This window comes from Panthera onca, chromosome D3 (assembly GCF_046562875.1).
Source record: "Panthera onca isolate mPanOnc1 chromosome D3, mPanOnc1 haplotype 2, whole genome shotgun sequence".
Classification (NCBI taxonomy): Eukaryota; Metazoa; Chordata; class Mammalia; order Carnivora; family Felidae; genus Panthera; species Panthera onca.
In genome coordinates, this window is record NC_138350.1 from 26505332 (window position 1) to 26511981 (window position 6650).

At 50.8% G+C, this 6650-nt stretch overlaps 1 protein-coding gene across 7 annotated transcripts in view; it reads right to left on the reverse strand.

The window, feature by feature from the left end:
- Positions 1-4210, reverse strand: part of SGSM1 (small G protein signaling modulator 1) — a 496957-nt gene extending 492747 nt beyond the window's left edge. For all 7 annotated transcript variants that reach the window (XR_014135861.1, XM_081790748.1, XM_081790750.1 and 4 more), the window contains exon 1: positions 4109-4210. The gene's annotated coding sequence lies outside the window, so the exon portion shown is untranslated. The remainder of the gene's footprint in view (positions 1-4108) is intronic.
- Between the last annotated feature and the right edge of the window lie 2440 nt (positions 4211-6650).

A 6650-nucleotide genomic window follows, 5' to 3' on the forward strand; every position in this document is an offset into this window, starting at 1 on the left:
TCTCCCTGGCCTTAGTTCCAATGGGAAGTTAAGGAAGAAGGATTTGGCATTCCAGTTTGATAAAGTTCTAACCTCTTGAAACTCTCCTTCCATTGCTAGAGAGTCTATCTAGACCCACCACATATCACAGAGGAGGATGATCCCAGTGTGAGGACTATGTAGTGGTTCATGATGTCCCTGTTAGGTGACACACATCTAGAGAAATTATGCTTTGTTCATGGAAGGCATAGGTCATCAGATCCTCTACTGATGAGCAACAAAACAAAACAAAGGGCAAGGAATATCTTGCCCCAAATTAGAAAATCCAAAACCCATTCTAACTTTCCCATTCTTTTCTGGACACTACGGCCATTTTATTGGCCTTCAGACATCTTCACATTTAAAACAAGTATTCTTGGGGGGCCTGGGTGACTTCATCGATTAGGCCCCCGACTTTGGCTCAGCTCATGTTCTCACAGTTCATGAGTTCAAGTCCTGCATTGGGCTCCTTGCTCTCAGTGCAGAGCCTGCTTTGGATCTTCTGTCCCCCAACATCCCTCTCAACAATAAACAAACATTCACCCAAAAAGTATCCTCAATATTTTTTTTTTAAAGTATCCTCAATATTTAGTAAGTCAATACATGCCACTGTGATCATTTTGTCTTCTCTTTCTATAGCACCCCTTACAGGTTACAAAACGTTGCCACATTTGTTCATTACACATAACCAAGAGGTGGGAATTAGTGCCATTTTTAGGAATGAGGTCATTGACATTCAAGCAAGTTTTTCCAAGATCCCACAGCTAGGAAGTGACGGAACCAAGATGCTAGCATGTCTTTTGATTTCAAATACAGTGCTTGTAGCATTATGCAGCAGCTGCCTGGGCCTAAGAGATCAGGACCTTTTTACCTCCTTCCCTAGTTGTCACCTTAGAATAGGTCATCATTACTTTGCTTTATTACTACGAGTATGACTGTGATGTTATTTTAATTCTCCAAAATGGGTTTTACTTATTGAAGCACCACTAAACCAAACTGTGGTCATCATAATCCCAATGCTCCTTGCAGATCTACTTGACAATCCTAATATATTATTATCAAGTCCCAGGCATTATCTTTTGAAGGTTCAAGTTGTAAAACACCATCACCCAAGCTCTTTCTGGATGTCACTAGGAGGTTGACACATCCATATACATCACAGGATGAGACGCTTGGCCATAGGTTGACCTAGAGTAATTCTTTAGTGTTTCACATAACTTAACTCCAAAACCCAAACTCATTCCCCCCAAGCCTTCGTTTTCTGCACTAATACTACACAACTTTCATTACGTCTGCAAATTAGCAGAACTCTACTAAGCTGTATGGTCATAATTAACACATAATTGTTTTATCACATACAGGAAAACACAGAAGGAAATCGTTTCTGTGGGCAAATGCAGAGATGAGAGAGTAAAGTCAAAGCATCTCTTGGATGTTTTAACATCACTCCATGCTTATATTTAAAAATAAGAAGAAGACAGTACCTCAGGAAGAGAAGGTGATTCTACATCTTCCTCTTCTCCTAATTCTGATGCTGACATCATATCTATAGAATACGGTTACAGATAAATTAATGAAAACATGTGTTTCTATGAATTTTAAACACATACACAAGTCTATCTCCATTCATGAATATTTCAATAAAATAAAAGCAATAGCAGAAAAGATGTTCAGGGGGTTCAAGATTCTCCGGATGTAAAAGGGGGTAGTACTTGCGATACTTATAAAGAAAGATAGCAACAGAAAAATATCTTCAAGAAAATAGGATAATATATTTGGATCTACATACTTTCAGATTTTTCTCATACTGGCATTTAATCATAGGAAAACAACTCACAGAGATTCGCTAGCTTACCACTTCTGTAAATTTCATGCACTCCACCAGCAGAAGTCAAACTGTCATTAACTGTTTGCTCTGGTGGCACATTTTCAATAATACCAACACCATCTTCCTTTGCTTCCATTGTTGACTTTGCTGTTCCTTCCTAGAAAAACAGCACAAAACAAAAACCCAACTTCAGAAAAATATCACATTAATTCATCTGGTCACGCACTCACCCACTCAGGAAGACAAGCACATACTGTATCTGTCAAGTCATAGCCACGATCCAGGGCAGAGCTGGAAATATAAATAAAAGACAGAGTCTGTTCTATATGCTAGTAGCGGTACAGATGCATGAAAACAGGTAAGGACAGAACAATACCATCCACTAGTTCTGCAAGGGAAGTGAATCACGTACAGTGAACGCACAAAGGAGAAAACACTTACATTTGCGAAGCTCAGCAAATGCTGGGAGATAGGGCTGTATCTTAAAAGACAGACAAAGTGCACAGGGAGGGTGTGAAGGGCATTCTAGAATGAGCAAAATGATCAAGTATGAAATAGTATAGTAAGTGACAACTCCTGTGCAATATGGCAAAACTGGAGCAGAGTTATTGGGAATGGGATAGATAGATAGATATTACTGGAACATCAGGACGAAACCAAAAAAAAAAAAAAACAACAAAGAGCAGTGTTATGCTAGAACATGAATTTTCTCCTTCAGGTAATGGGGATGCACTGAATAAGCAGAGGAGTGACATCGTCACAAGTATATTTTAGAAAGGTCACTCTGGCAGCAATGTAGGATGAACGTAAAGGAAGCAAAACCAGAAGAGTACTGCAAAATTATAGGTGAGCGAGTGAATTACAGGAATAACGTATGAAAAATGGTCAGCAGGTACAAAATATCGAATGTGGCATGCGGGACATGCCACACATAGAGACCTATACGCAGACATATGCCCGAGCTTTCTGAGCAGGGAGGGGCAGCAACAGGTCCAGGCTTCAAGCCTGTCCTTTGGTGGCTGTCTGCCACCAGGCGGGGAGGGGCTTCTTGGTACTCAGTGCTGACACCACTTGCGGACACCCTCAACACACATACACAGGCACAGAAATGAAGCCAGCCCCCAAGGTCTGAGGGCATTTGTGGTCTCAGGCTGAGGACTCAAGATACAGGGGTGAGGCAGCTCAGCAGTGACGGGGTCCCAGGATGTGAAGTCACATAAGGAAGGCGACAGACACACATACAATCACACATACATGGTCACGGCCTCACCCATGTACACAGAGACTCATGCATCACACAGATACACCTCATACTCACCAGAACACATAAAGACACAGACCCATGTACATGCAATAAGAAGATATACTTGGATATCTCCAGACCGATGCACAGACACGCTCAGAGGCACACACTCACAGCCACATGTCCTCGCCCACAAAGGCATGTGCATGCTTTACACACACGCACACACACAGTCCAAGCATCTAAACGCTTCCCGGGAACCAACCACTATGGATTCTCCCCTCTGCGGGCAGTCCAGGGCTAGAAACTAAAGCCTGGACTGGGTTCCCAGTTGGCCCCAAGGAGAGGGAAGGGGCAGAGGAACAGTTGAACCTTGCTTGCTTCTCACTCTACTGCATGTGGGGGTGGGGTAGGGGATAAAGGAAACCCACCTGCCAAAACAGCAGGGGACAAGCCCACAAATGGAGTCACCCACTTGCCAGGGGCTTTCAGGGATGGGGGTCGGGGGGAGTCTCTTGGCTCCTGGGGATGGCTCCAAGCACTGAGAATTTGCGGGAAAGGGGAGATCTGGGACGAGGGGCATTTTTCCACAGTGAACCTTTCCCCCCTTCCGAAATCTGGTCTTCCTTCTGCAGCTCCATTCAGACCCCCACCACCCAATACGCCCAGTCAGCACCCCCAGGCGCTTGCCTCACCTTCCTGAGATGCAACCACCGGCTCCTCCACAAAGGAGGTCCTACCCAGACATATCCAGGGGTGCCCCACACCCGGGGGGCCCTCCCGCTGCACCCGCCCCTGCACACAGCATAAAAACATCCAGAGTCCCCCCTATACTCCAACCCTCAAACTCACCCGCCTCCAGTTCCACGGGAGGTAAATACCCAGCCAGGTGAGCCCCAAACTGGAAATGGCCGTCCCCGCCGCTGCCACGGGCCACCTCTCCTTCGGAGACCCTTCCCCGGGGGCTTGAAAGCCCCCTCCCCCAGGATCGCGACCCTGCCCCCGCGTCCGGCACCCACCTCCTTCTGGACGGTGCGCAGCAGCCTCTGTCGAGTGTCCTCCTCTGCGGGACAAGATGAGGGGGCAGCCGGTCAGCCAAGCGCTGGAAGCGGGGGCCCGCTCCCGCGCCCTGCTCCCGCTTAACCGAGGCTCCGGAGACCAAGGCCACGCGCGCTGCGTTCTCGGCCCAGACTGCGTCATGGAGCGCTCTCCGTCTCCGCAGCTGCAGCCGCGGGGGGGCGGGGCCGAGTGCCCGGAGCCGTCAGGCCCCGCCGCGCAGCAGCCCGGCCAAGCCGCGCAGCAACCCCGCACCTCCGGCCAGCAGCCGCCGCCGTCGCTGCCGCAGTACGGCTCTGTCGCACGCCGCCACACGCCGCCGCCGCGCACGCGTCCGTTGCGTGCCTCCGCACGCCTCCGTCGCTGGCGCCGCCGCACGTCGCCACACCACGCCTCCGCCGCACGTCGCCACACCACGCCTCCGCCGCACGCCGCCACACCACGCCTCCGCCGCACGCCGCCGCCGCCGCCGCCGCCGCCGCCACCGCCGCCGCCGCCGCCGCCGCCACCGCCACCGCCACCGCCGCCTCCGCCGCCGCCGCCACCGCCTCCGCCGCCACACGCCTCCGTCGCATTCCGCCGCACGCCGCCGCCGCCGCACGCCGCCGTACGAATTCCGGGGGCTGAGACCCGGCTTCGCGCTCGGCCTCACTCGGGCCAAACCCGCCCGCCACGCCCTAGGCTCGTCGGCAGCAAACCTGCCGGCCGAGCGGCGGCCCTCGGAATTGTTTATTAGGCGCGACGGGAGGAGAAGCGATCCAAAGTCGGGCCTGGCACAGGCCGAGAATCGGGCGGGCGCCGGGAGGACAGGGGCCGCAGGACCGCGCGGCCCAGAGGCCGGGAAGAACCCGCGGAGCCCGCCCCCAACCTGGCCCGCCGCCTTTACCGTTCCCGTCGCGGCCCAGCAGACAGAGGCCACGGAGGCAGCAAGAGACCCGCTGCCCTCGTCACGGCCCGCAGGCTCGCCTCACCTGGACTTGCCCACGCCACTCTCGCCGACGATGAGGATCTTCAGGGTGGTCAGCACGTCCTCGTCCATCCTGACCCTACTCCGCTCTCAGCCCAGCTGGCCGCCCGGTCCGGTTCTCAACCCTTCACCCGAGAGAAGTGCCCGCGCCTGCGCACCGCTGCACGTCTGCCACCTTGCTTTCTCCCCGGGTGTTTAAGTTGCAGGAGCCCAGGTCGCCCCAGTTCCGCCTTGAGGACGCTCTGCGCCTGTGCAAACTCAGAGTCCCAGGCGTCTTTCTGGGGAGTTTAATCCCTCCTCTGCGCAAGCGCAGAGTGGAAGAGCCGTGGGTGATTTCGCCCTGCTTTGCAGGCTGTTAGTACTTCCCGGTCCTAACCTGACCGCCCTTCAGTGGTGTACTTGGGAAAGGGCCGAGTTGCAGAGCACAACGCTCTTTTATTTCAGCAGCTGCTCACAACAGCTGCATTGCAGTAGGAAAAGCTTTGTGTTTGAAGGCAGATTATCTTAAGTCCCCAACTCCACCTGATGAGGGATAGAAGCAAAAATATGTTCAACTTTAGCCCACAAGGCTGACCTATAGCCAGCATAGTTTTGATAAGGTTCAAATATGTGCTGGTTGCTACATTCTTAAAGGGTTTCATGGCTGCCTGTCTGTCTAACCAATTGTTAATATAGAACGGAGTGAGAGGCGCCTGGGTGGCTCAGGTTATGATCTCAAGGTCGGTGGGTTTGAGCCCTGCAGGGCTCTGCGCTGACAGCTGGGAACCTGGAGCCTGCTTCAGATTCTGTGTCTCCCTCTCTCTTTCTGCCCCTTCCCCGCTCACACTCTGTCTCTTGAAAATAAATAAATGTAAAAAAAATTTTTTAAATATGGAACTGAATGATAATCACCAGAGAAATCTTGTGAAAGTGGTTTTATGAGTAGAAATTCAGAGAAAAACGTTTATGATCGAATACTCCCTGCGCGTTTCCTCCTTCCTGAGCACTAAGGATATAACCACCAGGCTCGTACAGCAAAAGTACAGCCCTTTCTGCCCACAGGTCCGTCCCAGTGCTACTTTAAATAAACTTACTAAATTGTACCACAGAGCTTCCATTGCGCTCAAAGACCCCGCAGTATACCGTATAACCACTTTATCTAGCCTTCCGAGCCTGATTTCCGTGGCACAGTCAAAGGCAATAATACTTCTAAGAAGAATACCCACTTCTGAAAATGGTTATGAAGATTAAATGGATTAATTAGCGAACATGCTTTGTAAGCTCAAGTGCTCTGTAGAAGGTGCGATTAGGTGTTACTAACTTCTGGCTTACTTTCTGCTACATTAAAGAATAGTACCCTTCACAGGTCAGTTCACTGTAAGAGATGTTACCTTCAGGTAGATCAGGTGCATAGAAGCCTCTGCTGGTGCAACTTCAAGCCGACTAGTGTTCCTCGTAAGAACTGCTACACCGCAACTGCAGGAATTGTACGTGCATACTTTGTCTTCTTCACTAAACTGTAAACATTAATGAAGGTACCAAGCTTCACACAGAATACC